General features: G+C 40.0%; 1 pseudogene; it reads right to left on the bottom strand.

The window, feature by feature from the left end:
* Window positions 1-11,123: 11,123 nt before the first annotated feature.
* On the bottom strand, window positions 11,124-11,840 carry LOC123805376 (annotated as a pseudogene).
* Between the last annotated feature and the right edge of the window lie 3,756 nt (window positions 11,841-15,596).

Raw genomic sequence — 15,596 nt, 5'->3', positions numbered from 1 at the left:
CCAAACCTGGCCTCCATTCTAGGAGGCAGGATACATTCCATAGAGACCCCCAGTTTCCTCTCTGGGAGACAGTTGGCTGCAGGGTAGTCAGTGAACAAATTAAAACCAAACCCAGAAAACATCCACCACAATCTGTGAAACCTCCTCAGCCATTTTCCGCTTTGTAACAAGGGGTATGATCTCATGATATCTTAAGAGATAGTCTATCTCAGAAGGCTATAGAGAGGATTAAAATGGCTAATGGTTGCTTAATTCTCAGTTCAGTTAACAAATGAAAGAGGTTTCATAATTGTTTTTCATGATTTATTCCCAGAAATATTGTGATGGAATAATGAAAATGAATATATGGCATTTTCTTCTAAGGTATCATTGCTTATTAATTGACCATTAATTAAAATAATAGTTATGGAGAAAAATAAAGCATTACATCATTAAATGTACACATTGACATACTATATATTATTTATGTGTTAGTTGTTTGTCTTTTACCACTAAGTTCCATAAGGATAAAGACTCTATTCTGTTTTCACAGCAGTATCCTTAGCACATAGGACAGTGTCTGGCACAAAATAAGGATTCAATAAAGTGTTGTTGACTATGTAAATGCATAAATGAGTGAGTGATTAAACCTAGGAATAAGGGACACAAGATTGTCCTGAGAGGGATAAGTGTTAAATCAACTCATAAAATGATTCAAAGGTGTATAGCATTATGCTTAGGTGTCAAACTTTTATTACACCCTTATTATATATCAGCCATTCAGCCAAGCACCTCATGTACATTTTTCACACAACTTTAAAACATCTCATTTTTCAAGTGAAGAAACTTAGGCTTAGGGAGGTAAAGTCATGTTGATATACACATAGATATTAAGTGGTTGCTCCAAGATTTTAGCACAGATCTGTTAGAGTTTAAAGTCTATGTTCTTGACATATGACAGTCACAGGAAACATACACACATTGGTGCCTATGCCAAGCAGTGTCCTCGGGGACACTGAGCTCTAGTTGGCTGGCAGGCAGACGGGCCACTTAGCTGACTTCAGCTGCCAAGCAGCTCTCAGGCAGTCCTGTGAGTCTTGTCTTCAGTGAAGGGGAGCCAACCAGGCTGCCCAAGCTCCCTGACTGGTGATGACGTTTCTTATCGCTGATGATCCAGTTGTTATTTTGCTTTCTATATTTCGATCTACAGTGAATTTAGCTTTCATAAATGATTACATTTCTGGATTTACAAGGAGTTTACTCACAGTCTGCAAGAATGCCTCCCAGTGAGGCAGGCTGCTAGCAGTCAGCCAGCAGCTGACCTTCTGGCCCACAGCAGTCTCTCTTTCACACTCCTCTGGGACATGTACCCCACTTTGAATTCCCAACCTTTAGAAAATGTTCATTTATGTAGCTTGTAAATCATACCATACTCTATTCTGTAACGATATTATTTTTGAAAGTTTAAACATTTTTATTAAGATTAGAGAATAGCAGTAACTGATATTCTGAATTTCTAGGTAAACATATGCTAGAATCCGATGGGATAAAAATGGAAGAAAGAAATACTATATTTGAATGCAAAGACTACCCTCAGAATCTCATGCAGAAAACAAGAATCAGAAGCTCAGGGAGGGCCTGGCAAGCTCTTATTCAGAAGCTGACTTCCCTGTTATCTTCACCAAGCGCAAGAAAAAGAGGAGAGTAGAGGAGAAGGGTGGAGAGAGGGGAGGAGAGGAGTACAGACTTACCCTGTATCTTGGATGAATTTTGTTAGAGAGAAGAAAACAACTAAGTATTTGATTTAGCAACTGTTAGCATTAAAATGAACTACTAAAGAAAGTTTGTAAATCTGCCTCTGAAAGCCTCCGATTGATCAATCGGTCATAGGACAAAGAACCATGCATTTAGAAGGGATTGAGTTATGCGGTGCTCTGCCTTCTGCCTGGGGTCAGGGTGTGTGTGGAGAAGTTAGATTAGATGATTCTCTCAAATTTATCCATGTCTATCTCTATCTCTATATAGCATATCTTTCTGTATGAATATACTCATAAACATTCATGCATTCAATAAATATCTATTGAGCATCAATTATTTTTAAGACACTGGAAATACAAAGATATGAGACACTGTTTTTATACTCTAGGAGCTCAAAACTTACTACTGAAATAAGACTGAGAACTTGGAGTAAGATCTTTGATAAAAATGGACTGACTCTTTGTGACAAAAAAATGTGCCTCTACATTGCAAATTGGTAGAAACATTCTAAAAAGCAATACACCCCAAGAAACATAAAAGGGTTCTTACTTTTTGAGCCACAGTCACTTCCTAAATTTTTTTAAAGAATGATTTAAAAAATCACTTAAAAGAATAAAAGCAAAAATGTTTATTTTATGCTTAGTTGAAACAGCAAAAAACTTGGAAACAACCTAACTGTCTAAAAATCAGGAAGTGGTTATATAAGTTATGACAACTCCATGTTACATAATTTAGTCATGAGAAATGAAATAGCAATGCATCAAACATTAAGAGAACAGTTTTAATAAAAAATCAAAATATAAAATTAGACAAATTAGGTTTTATGTCTGCAAAAGTAAAGTATGTACATACAGGCAAAAAATTTGGAAGGAGACTTAGAGAACTGAAAACAGTAGTGTTAAGGTGGTAAGATGTTATACCTAAACTTCTTGTAAATTTTTCTTTAATGCTAACAGACATTTTTAAAAACAGTAAGTGAAATTTTGAAAGACTGTATCAATGTGTCCTTTCGGTTTAGCTTGTGTTTGAGAAAACAGAAGATCTTCATGATGGACTCAGCAGCCTATGTTACTAATTCATTTGCTGGCCCCTGTTTCATCTTGTTTACTCAGTCTAAATCATTTACATTTACTCTACATGCTGCTCCTGGGCTTAATGTTCTAAGGATGATAGGTAAATAAAAACCTGTTTCTGCCTCCTAGGGTCTTAGAGACTCCAATGAGACACTTGAATATTAACTAAAAATATCTTACAGTGTAATGAGTGGATAATAAAGGTATTTAAAGGTCCCAATGAGGGCAGAAGAGGGAGAGCCTGTTTCTGCCTGGGCTGCTGAGAATGACAGTGAGAAGAAGGGTGGGCTTTCCAGAGGGCGGGGCTTTAGCAGAGTGTTGGTTGCTAAAGGAGAGTTCAAGTTCACCAGCAAGATGTGGGAGGCAAGAAGGGGGCATGGTGAAAGGAAATGGGGAGGGAGGAATTCCAAGATGAGCAGATTATGGGGTGGGAAAATGTCAAAGAGTATCTAATACTAGGAAATTGAAAGTATTTTTAGGTACTAGGTGACTTGGGGGCAGCTCTAGGAGATGGGACAGAAAAGGTGGACATAGACTTGTCTGTTGGAGGGCACTGCTCACCCACAGTTCTGATGACTGGAACAGGAAGGCAGAGGCCAGGAGTCATCGCTGCGTGAGCCATGGCCAACGGTGAAAGTCAGGAGACAAGAAAGTTCTAACCCAAGTTGCAGATCCAAGGGGCAGGACTGAAATGAGGTTCTGGGGTACAGAGCTGGAATACGTTTGGCAAAACAAAGAAGGCAGAATAGAAGGTGAGCAGAATGGCACGGGACGAGTCTGGAGCAGCCACAGATGCAGGAAGGGCTATTGAGGGCTTGCTGGGTTTATTTAAAGGGCCCAGAGAGGAGTGGACTAGGCAACGTCATGGGAGCCTTGTGTGTCAGGCTAAGGCATCTAGACATTAACGGTTTGAGATGGGAAACCACTGCAAGGTTTCTTCCCCAGGAACGACATGATGGGGTTTGCATTTATGCAAAGACTGCCTAAAAGGGGTGTGCTGCATACATTGGAGGAGAGTGAGGATGGAGGCCAGAGGGTCACTGAGGGGTGGGGTGGTGGGGTGTAGGGGTGGGGTGTAGGAGGTGCTGGCCAGAGGGCTAACAGCTATGTTTATCTTAGATGACGAACTGTGAAAGACAAGCACAATGCTGACAGAGTTAGCATTTTGTTTATTCTTGTAAAATCTCAGGCCTGTAATGCAATGATCACCAATGTGAGCTTTTGAGGTTGGACAGTAAATGTGTTTACAGCTGCCCGTGTAAGGGTGGGATGTCAAAAGTCTCATTAGATCACATTCCACTTGCCTAATCGGCTTGGTGAGTCAATTCACTAAATTACAGACTTATTTCAGTGTATGAATCAGCAATTTCTGGAAGTTGATAGTTTGCCCAGAAGTTTCTTTTGATTCTCCATTTTCTCCTGTAGAGTTTTTTCTTTCCTCCCTCCTCTCTTTCTCCCTCCCCTCCTTTCTTTCTTCTCAAAAAGGCATTGAGAAGGGCCAAATGAGGATGGTAACTTGGGGTAGGCAGCCCCAACAGGGGTCAGCTCACAGGTATGAGGGGTGGTGAGAGGCAGCAGCGTGGCAGGAGCAAGAGATGGGCTCCACAGGGAGGATCAAGTTTATGGGAGCCAGGTTTCTCACCATTGGAGAGGAGAGGTCCTGATTTGGACAGGACTAAAGCTGCAATGAAACTTGAGAGAATAGGAACGAGGATACTGGTATAATCCCATACACACAGAAATAGTATAAATATGGAGCCAAAAGTGCATGTGTGTGTATTTGTATACGTATATATTTCCTACCAGTCTGCTGAAATGGGGGAAGGGCCTGCCCACAGGGACCTGGTACGCTCACCTTACACCTGATTTTGGTTTCCAGGACCCCCACAACTGAAAGGAACCAGGCTCCTTGGAAATGGCAGTTTGTAGAGCTGGAGGAGTTGAAATGAAAAGATATACCTGGAATATCTTGTGGTGCCAAGTAGTACAGAATTGCTCAAATAATGATAGAGGCATGTCAAAGGACACAGCCCACTGTTGGAGCCTCCTTGGGCTTAATTTGGGACACTCTGAGCTTCAAAATACATCCTGATAGTACTGGGTTGTAGTCCACTGAATAAAGCAGGGACCCACAAGTCTATACTGATATAAACAAACAAATAAACAAACAATAGAGAGAAGAGAAAGCTCTTCCTTCTAGTAGAAAGTCGGCTAATAAATAAGTGCCAAAAGAATGATGGCTTTGGAAACTAACCATTTGGAAACAATTTTTGTGGTAATTGATCCAGGTAAGAAACAACAATGGGTGCTAAGTCTGCTGGGTGAAAATGAGGTGAAGAAAGGGATTTCTACATAGTTACAAAGTATTGTCCCACAAAATACCTATTATTACAAAGGAAAAAAGTTACCACCACAAATAATGGAATAAATAAGCATCATGTGCCACCCAAAGAGGTTGTAAAGAAAAGAACAAAGTTTCTGTAATATTCTGACCCCCAAATTCATAACTTGAATCTATTTACAGGACAACATCACAAACCCAAGTTGAGAGACATTCTATAAAATAACCACCCATAACTGAAAAAAAATGTTAAGGTCAGGAAACCAAAGCAAAGACTGAGGAGCTGTTCCAGGTAGAAGGAAACTAGAGGGATGTGACAAGCAAGTGCCACACAGGGTCCTTGAAGGACCCTACTGGCACAGTTGGAAAAATGTAATGAGGTCTCTGGGTGAGAGTTCTTTTTAGTATTCTTACAACTTCTGTATAAGTTTAAAACTGCTTCAAAATTAAATATTTTAAAAAAGAAGCATTTAAAAATGATCACCTAAATAATCCAGGATCCCTTTACTATGCTGGAAAATAGGACTCAGACTCACACAATAGGACCTACTTCTCGTTGTTGCTCTGAGGAGCTAGTGAAAGAACGTGAAAGTTGGTTGTAAATTAAATTGTTATATCAACTAAGGACAAGAATAAACAGTGTAGAAAAATAGGAACTATTTTGACAACACTGAAGCCAGAAAAAAATTTTAAAAATATAATAAACAATCTGTAAAACCATATCCATGGAAATTAACTTGAGCTTTGCTTCATTTATGTAGGAAAAGAACTGAAATAAAAGATGAGTTCCAAATAAGTTAAAACTTTGTGATTCATTAAGTGCTATGATGCATCTTTTACACATAAAATATACGATCTTTATTCATAGAAAACATTTTTTGGGGGGTCTCCTTTAAATGAGTATTGAAGGACTATCTGAAGATTATAGATTTAAAAGGGTGCCAAATTTTCAGGCTAAATGTTAGTTTAGCCTTAGTCTAGCTTGGATTGGGAAAGGAGAGTTATATGTACAACCTCTAAAATTCCCAATAAAAATGACAGTGGTCAGAACTGTGATCTAATTTTAAATGAAACTGGAAGAAGTAATTTTAAATTGGCAAAGTTTTGGTTTTTAGTTACCTTTTATTGATTATGCTATTATAGATGTCCTGATATTTCCCCCTTTGCCCCCCTCCACCCAGCACCCCCACTCTTTCTGTCAGTTCCCCCCACCATTGTTCACGTCCCTGGATCGTACGTATATGTTCTTTGGCTACTCCATTTCCCACTGTACTTCACCCCATGGCTATTCTGTAGCTACCTATTTGTACTTCTTAACCCTCTCACCTCTTCACCCATTTCCCCCACATCCCTCTCCTATCTGGCAACCATCAAAATGTTCTCCGTATCCATGATTCTGTCTCTGTTCTTCTTGTTTGCTTAGTTTGTTTTTTAGATTCAGCTGTTGATAGATGTGTTTATTGCCATTTTATTGTTCATAGTTTTGACCATCTTTCTTAAATAGGTCCCTTTAAACTTTCATAATATGATGGTTAGGTTATGATAAACTCCTTTAGTTTTTTCTTGTCTGAGAAGCTCTTCGTCTGCCCTTTGATTCTAAATGATAGCTTTGCTGGGTACAGCGATCTTGACTGTAGGTCCCTGTATTTCATGACTTTGAATACTGGGTCCAGCACAAATAATGCCCCCTTTTTATTACAAAATATTTTATTACAAAATCATAAGCATGCAATTCTGTAATATAACAATATCATACTCAAGCACACCATATGACATTTTAGGGGAAATGTTCAAATTAAAACTATAAATTATTACACCCATATTATGACCTTACCAACCACACTCAGGCAGGCATTACTTCTACTGGACCCTGTATTTCTAGCCAATACCTTCTAGCTTGCAAAATTTCTTTTGAGAAATCAGCAGACAGTCTTATGAGAACTCCTCTGTAGTTCCCATAAGGTAACAGGTTAGGTAACTAACTGCTTTTCTCTTGCTGCTTTAAAAATTCTCTTTATTTTTAACCTTTGTCATTTTAATTATGATGTATCTTAGAGTGGGTCTCTTTGCATCCATCTCGTCTGTAATTCTCTGTGCTTGCTGGACTTGTATGTCTATTTCCTTCACCAAATTAGGGAAATTTTCTTTCATTATTTTTTCAAATAGATTTCCAATTTCTTGTTCTTCTTTTCTCCTTTTGGCACTCCTGTGGTGTGAATGTTGGAATGCTTATAGTTGTCCCAAAGCCTGCTTATACTATCTTCATTTCTTAAAATTCTTTTTCTTTTTGTTTGGTTGTTTTTTGCTTATGTTCTAAATCATTGATTTGATTCTTGGCTTCATCCATTCTACTGTTGTTTCCATATAAATTGTTCTTTATTTCAGTGAGTGTATCCTTCATTTCTGACTGAATTTTTTATGCTGTTGTGGTCTTCACTAAGTTCCTTGGGTATTCTTATAACCAGTATTTTGAACTCTGCATCTGATAGATTGCATATCTTCATTTTGTTTAGCTCCTTTTTGGGAGTTTTGAACTATTTTTTCATTTGGGCCATGTTTCTTTGTCTCCTTGTTTTGTTAGCTGCCCTGTGTTTGTTTCTATGTATTTTGTAGAGCTTCTTTGACCTGTGTCTTGGTAGTGTGGCCTAATGTAGCAGGTGTCCTGTAGGATCCAGTGGCACAGCCTCCCCTATCACCCAAGCTGGGTACCTGAGGTACACCCTTCATGTGAGCTAAGTGCTCCTTCCTTTTGTAGTTGAGCCTTTGTTGCTGTTGGCAGATCAATGGGAGGGATTTACCCAGGCCAGTCAGCTACAGAGGTTGACCACCAACCTCTGACCTCTGTGGAGGATCAGCTGTCCAGGGGCAGGGTGGTGGTGCTCCAATATGATCTGTAGTTGTCCACTTGGTGTGCTGGCCTTGGGGTTTCCCAGGTGGTGCAGGGCAAGGTCAGCCCCTACCTGTGTTTTGCCTGAGGCCATTCTGCCTTTGGGTATAAAGCAATCTGAGATGTCTGCTACTTGTGCTGGGCTTAGAGATTCCCAGGTATAGCCAAGCTGTGAGTCTAGGCTGGCTGCTGCTAGTGCTGGGCCTGGGGCTCACTGATGTCAGCTGTTGCTTGTTTGATAGGATTTAGGAAGCTGTGAAGCATGAGCCAAGACCAGTGATCCATGTAGAAAAGCAGCTTGGGTGGGGCAGAGTCTCCATGAATCTCCAAGGCAGGGCAAACAGCTTTAGCCAGGAGATGGAATCTCAGATATGGCACCAGCTTGCCAGCTTTGTGGCTGTGTGGGGAGAGGGTTCAGAATAAGGACAATGGCCTCTGAAGAGGTAAGCCACATCTGCCCTCGCTACCAGCTTGACCATAAGTCTTCTCAAATTGGTGAATTTAAATAGTGAATTTATTTGTTCTCTGAGTTTAAAAGTATCTCAAAAATTGTATTAAGTTAGATAATAAAAACAAGAAAAGTATGACTACATTTTATACAGAGATATTCCATTATCATGCTCAGCCTCACCCTAGCATGTTAGCCATATCACACTACGTTACCCATGTGCCTGAGCTCCTTAGTCTCCTTCTTCTTTCATCTTATCCAGGCCTTTAAGTGTTGATTCTCTTCAGGGTCCACCTTTAATCATCCTATTTGAGTGTTCTCCTCTATGTATTATCATCTTCTATATATTCTCTTTGGGTAACATCATCAGTTACTGTTGCTCAAGATCCACATATATGCTGATGAAACCTAAATTTTTATTTTTAACCAAGATTTTTTTTTAAGATATATCCAATGGTCTCCTGGAACCTTTACCTGACTCTGTCCCCGTAGGCTCTATGTAGTGGGCATCTAATGAACTGTGTGCTTAGAAAAGCCATACTGGTCCCCTGGGAATATATCCTTCCAAATGTGTACTTTGAGTGAAACTTCTAGGCCCATCTTCCTGGAAGGGAGATATTGCTGGATAATGTTTATTATTATCATATAGAATTATATATTATATTTATTACATAGCATTATATGTTACGTGCATGTATATAACATGGACCTATAATTTAATGTCATACATAGTAATTTTATAATCATAAGCTACAATTCATCTGCAAAGTGTCTCAACATCACCCTCTTTTGACTCGAATCCCTTCAAACATGCTTAGAACTACTAAGTAAACGTGTACAGCTTAATGAGTGGTTATAAGAGTACTCTGTTTTTCTTCTTTCATAGTTTTCTCCTTCTCAATCTTTTAAACATATCCTAAATTTATCTCCCCTGCCCCCACACAACCACTCCACAATTAAAAAGCATTCTCTTTGAGAACATAGGGCTCACTGTGGATTTCCGTTTTGTTTTTTTTTTCTCCCCTTGGTTAACCCCACAGTCTCTAAACATTACTTGGGAAGTTTTTCCAGTAAAAGTTGAAAGAATAGCTGATTAAAGTTTACAAATATCCTAGTTACTCATTCACTTAACAAATGGCCACATGCCTGGCACCAGTGATATCGTAGTAAACATGACTCAGCTCTGTCCTGTAAGGCAATCATACAAAAGAACAATTATACACAGGGGTCAAGGGCAGGTACAGCATGTCATTGTTACAGGGTTGTTGAAGAGGTCAGGGGTGGCTTCCTGAGCCTGATGGAACAGGCAGCAGTGAAGCGGGCAAGGAAAGAATGGTAGTGCTGTAGGAAGTGGGACAATACATTCAAGATGGCCTGGTTTGTGCAACAACATGACAACCCAGTGTTCCCAAAGCCTAAATGGCAAGCAGAGTGGCAAGACGTGAGGCAGAAGAAGGCAGGTGAGTCTTCTGCAGCCCATGAAGTGCCTGGGCTTTGTCTTGTGGAATCGAGAGTTGAGTGCTGCCTGCACTTTCAACTTTAACTTTCCCTTTTTATATTTACCTTCTTCTATTGACTATAGTATGAAGAATAGAATCTTGGTTCTGCTAAAAAATGTGAATTCCTGAGAAACTGGAGCCCACAGGAGCTACAAGAAGCCGTGGGCATGTTCCCGTCACCTTCTGCCTCCAGCTCCGAGTTTACAGGGCACTGCTGGCTTCTCCCAGGCAGCTGCTGGTTTCTTTTGGGTTATTAGGGCCTTTCTTCACTTTTTAAAAAGCCACCTGTCACCTTACTTTTGCTTTCTCCAAGTAAGAAGTTTCTAGAGATTATTTTCAGGTCTCATTTCCCTTTTGCTGTTTTAAAAACAATCTGATCTTCAGTATGATTTTTCTATTACTATAATGAGAAAAGCAATCACTCAAAGACAAATGTACTTACTGTAAGACAGGTCTTCTCTTCAACAGTCTCTTCAGAAACAATGACTACTCAGATTTTAGCTGAAGTGATGCACACTTAATTAATTCTTCCTTTCTTTCTTCTTGGAGGTTGAATTCAAGAGAACTTTTAGTTAATCTTTTAGTTTTCATGTCATCATGGCCATTGGCTTTGTGTCCCTCAGAACTGGTTGTTCTGTTGTCATATATTGTATGTTACTGCCTTTGTCCTTTCTTATCTCATAGTTTTGATTCTTTTATTTCTTAAAATAGGTGTTCCTGATTCCTTGGGGCAATACATATTTTAAATGTCTAGCATGTGTCATTTAAAATTCAGAGCCCTCCTCCCCCGCCCCGTTTTCAGTAAAGAAGAGTAAGTAAAAAATGATATGAGAAACAAAGGATTCCAGGAGTGATTTCTGTGTAGTGTTGTCACACACTAATTACAATGTACAGTTTTAATTAGGAAAACAAACTCAGCTGTCTTTTCAGATGATTATTACTATTTTTTCTTCAGAAAGTCCTTCAGATATTAACAATTAATTTTGAGTGAAGGGATGTAGTTTTTTTACAGTTTAATTGCTTTATGCATTTATTACTGAATATTAATGCAGCAAAAAGGGAACAAAAGCTCACAAATACTCTATATAGTTTCACAAGATGCATTGCAGGAAAAAAGTGACTATGGATCAATAGTATGTTAGAGTCTTGGTGGAAACATTCCTGGGAAGGTGGACTTCTAACTCTTGATGGAGGGAGTCTCATTCCTGCAGGGGGTATGCCTACTGGTGCTTCTGGAACAGGGGGAACCCCAGTTAGTGGTCCCATGGATAGTCTCATACCAGGTGGAGAAACCATAATTCCTGATGGTGGGGGCGCTCAGCCCACAAGTGTGGGAGGAGTCCCCCAACCTGGTGGGTACTGGGTTGGGGCTCCAGTAATGCTGGCAGTGGCCACAACTGCAGCAGCTGCTACGATGCCTCTTTCCTGTGGAGTCATCCCTGTTGGGATGGTACCCCAACCTTTCAGACAGGACCAGCAGAAGGAGCCTGAGGAATTGGAGCACTACCTGGTACTCCTCTGCCAGTGGGCCTCCCAACCCCAGTTCCTCCTGCAGCTCCTATAAGTGATACACAAGCAATGCCAGTATCTTTGGGGGAAGTTCCTTGCACAATCATGGACATCAAGTTTTCCCCTCATGCAGCAACGCCAGACCCAAAACCCACTTTTCTTCATGGTCTGGCTGCTTCTTATTCTTTGGCTTAATCTTCCTGAACTCATCACAATCAGAGAGGATCAAGTTCATATATTTGTCAATAAGCCTCAAGGCATCGGTGAAGATCTGACTGTCTTGCAGGATATACCTCATGCTATAGTCAATGTGCGGCAGCATCTTGCTGCTTTTTCCCACAGCCATAATGGTAAGTCCAATGTCCACAGTAAGGTTCTGGGATACTCAAGACCCAAGGGAAGGCTAAAAATAAAGGGATGACACAGGTTCTGCTACCAACAAGGCAAGCTGGGCAGAAGCTTCAAACAAGCTGGTTTTTCCGTTGGAATCAGCTACCTGGGATGTTCCAAGACACCCCAGGTCCTTTCTGCCACTGAGATAGCCTCAGGTACAGCTGACAGTCAAGCTGACAGTGCTGGGCATGATATCATGACTTAGCTGGCGGGGCTAAAATGATGTGAAGTAATAGCATTTGTTGCTCCCCAAGACCATCGTCACACCAAAGTTATTCCATACTCCCACACACCAACCTGGGAAAGAGGCAAATTGCCTTTTCATGTTTTTTTTTTGTTTTTTTTTTTTCCTCTCCTTGATGTGTATCTGAATGAAATAGTTGCAGTGAGCTATATGTCTCCTCAGGGTTGACTCATTCTGGGCGATTTTGTCTCTTCTAACTGTATTTGACCACTTGAAAGGTAAAGCTACGCTTTGGCTTATGGCAGAACACTCTGACCACCAGGATGGAGTTATAGCCCTCACGGAGTTCTACTCCAACTTCTGGTTCAGTACCTTATTCTTTCTCTCATTTGGCACTGTCATCTATTGTCATAGTTCTGTTGTTTGCTCCACAAGGCTAAGTTGATACAGTTGACATGTTTTAATAAGAAGGATAACAGGAAACCCTTCTTATTACCATAGTATTAAGAATACTATGGTATCCTTAGTACCATAAAGGACAAGGCTTAAGATTTGCAGGGGATGTATTTTTCCATGTCTTATATGATAATGTCTTATTAGATAGTATTCATAGAGCTCACTTTTGTACTTACCTCCTTTTATTTGTGTTGTTTATTGTAGTTCTGTCCCTCAAACTAGATTGTGAGTTCCTTAAAGCAGAGATCATATTCCACTCCTCTTTGAGGGCCCATCCTCAGGAGATCTAATACAAACTGCAGAAAGCAGTTTAGCAAATATTCGTTGTATCAAATAAATTATAGCAGCAGCAAAAATGTTGACATGGAACCAGAGTCCTGTTTTAAATTCAGAAGTATTTACTTTTTCTTTTTCCTTTGAGAGCTCAGGATCTTTTTTAAAGTGCTAATTTGCAGTTTGAAGCTGTTTAGGGGAAAAACACAAGAAGCAGCAACAAAAGAGACGAAGCAGGCACTTTTGGGTATTATAATTACACCTAAAGTTTGTTTTTATTATAGTTCTTCGGGTTTAATCATGCTCTTGATTCCATGAAATGTCATAGAATCACAGGACTGAGATGGACTCAAAAGGTCTTTAAGTCTCTGTCTCTAAGGAGACAGGAGTTTAAACTTCTGCAAACATTTGCTTACCTCTAGTTTTCTTTTAAAATATCCAGAAAAGGACCCATAGAGGCCCAAACATTTTTTTGAATAAATAATATTTTATTGTCTCTTTCTTGCCACATCCAGGAGTTTCCTGTCTCTGATCTCTTTCTTTTTTCAAACAGAACTTTAAATTCATCACTTCTCCTCTACACAGAGAGGCTTAGCAATCAATTCTTGTTCCTTGAGCATGTGCCTACAGGATGCAGGTGATTCTCACCTTTCACCAGTGGTGGTTCATTGAGACATTCATTTCAAAACAAAAACAGTGCTTTCCCTACCTGGGAGTTCAGTGACTGAGATTTTTCTTCCTCTCATGTATTCTTCTTCTACATAAATGACTCAATTTCTTTATTTTTTTCACCATACTACTGCTTCCTCTTCAAAAATGTAATATAACCCTGTTTCCTCTCTTTTTGATCCTCTGCTCAGGTCAACACCATCATCTAGGTTTAGACTCAGAACTAATTATGGGGTTCTAAAAAAGGCCGGGCCACTCCAGAGGGTGGCATTCATGGGCGGGTGAAAGTTGGTGATTCAGTTCCTGGGATTTGCTGAATACCACCATTTTCAATGCAAACTGTGCTTTGTCATTATTATTTTAGTCTTCATCTGTTTTATAGATTTCTAGGTTTTCCACCATACTCATTGTATTTCTATTCTCAGCCTTATAGAGTAGGGCTGGTCCTTTTTCTCTGCTCTTCAAAGCCAAAGAATTCTAAGAGTTAAACTAATGTATTCATTTGGTCATGGACTTCCTGGCCTGCTGTCTTGAGAAAGACTTTTGATAAATATGATGCTAGGAGTACTATGCAGTTTGCTAAGGAGCAGCATGGGAGGGGAACCTTTAGATGTGGGGACTCAGGGAGGCTTCCTGGAGGAGGGGAACTCTCTGGTGTCCTAAAGCTTGAGAAGGAGGAGGACAAGTGAAGAGGACCAGATGGTAGATGGAGAGAGTTCCAGAAAAATAGAATAGCAAAAGCCCAAAGGTGAAAGAGAATATGGCCATGTTCAGGCAAACTTGTGAAAGTTCAGCATGTCTTATACATTAGACACAAGCCTGGGGGGGTGGGCAGTAAAAGATGAAGATGAAGCAGGGTATGGACTTTTGTCACGTTGGGCCTTGTAAGTCATGTTAGGAAGATTAAGAATGTGGAGAACTACTCACAGGTCTTAAGAAAAGGAATAACATTATTAATTGTATTTTAGAGGGCTTACTATGGCCTCTTACTTGGTGTGAAAAACTGGAGGCAGTGGGACTTCAGTAGCTGGATGTAGCAATAATCCAAAGGGAGATGCTGCTGTCCTGAACTGATGAGGGAAAAAAATAGATGAGTTTAGAGAATATAAATAAGGTAAAATGAACAAATGAGATAGAATGCCCTGATACCCCCATCGTACTTGCAATTAAAATTATACAAGATTTAGCCCTAACCACTGGGATTGAGTGCTGTAGAAATCTCCTGGGTGAGGCACTCCGAAGAGCAGGAGTTCCTCGGTTTCTTTGATAGATAACTTCCTTCCAAATAAGCACTATCTAGAGTAAGCTTGATCATGTTTATGGAACAAGAAATTCTTGCCTTGTATGTGTTCTTGGATTGGACAACCATCCTATAGGAGCTGGAGTGTTGGTCCAGATGAGTCATTGATCTCAGCACTGATCAGAACACACCTGAACCACTGTGACCCCTTTTAGACTTTGTATTTTAAAACGATAATAATGACCCTCTACAGAGAGGAATCAAGAGGTAAGAGGCACTCAAAACGTAGGTAAACTTATTTAAAAAGAGAAGTTGCAGGTGGAGGCACGTAATAGCTCCATTTGAATACCTGTAGGGTGCTTAGACTTGTTGTGTATGACCTCAGAGGGCTGAACTGGAGTTGGTGGAGGGACAGAGCTCCCAGGGGATAGATAACAGCTCACCCTAAGATCTACGTTGTGAAACTGGCTGGAAAACAGAGGCAGTGTGTGACTTGCCAATGTAAATATTCAGCAGTCCAGGCTTGGACCTTAAAAGTACCTTCCAGCTTTGTGTCCCTTCAGTTTTAAAAATACTTCTGTTTTTCCTTCATTTGTTTTCCTATTGATGGGCCTTGCACAAAGAGGAGTAGTACAGATATTGCCCTTTGTATTATGCATCATAAATGATTCATAGAAATACGTTGAATACTGCAAATCCTTCCTGTATTATCATCTTGAGCTGTCACCGTATTTTCTTTCTGTCTGAATCTTTATAAGCTTATCTTAGACTGAGGTTTCCCAATATGCATCAGGATTCACTGAAAATCGGTAATAATCTTTGTCTATACCTATGTCCCTGCTTGTGAGGGTGAATCACCCTTCAATATTGAAACTGAAAATGCCAAG

This window comes from Phyllostomus hastatus, unplaced genomic scaffold (assembly GCF_019186645.2).
Source record: "Phyllostomus hastatus isolate PE091 unplaced genomic scaffold, TTU_PhHast_1.1 phas_scaffold_317, whole genome shotgun sequence".
Taxonomy (NCBI): Eukaryota; Metazoa; Chordata; class Mammalia; order Chiroptera; family Phyllostomidae; genus Phyllostomus; species Phyllostomus hastatus.
The sequence above is the reverse complement of the archived record's forward strand: the minus strand, read 5'-3'. Positions and strand labels throughout refer to the sequence as shown.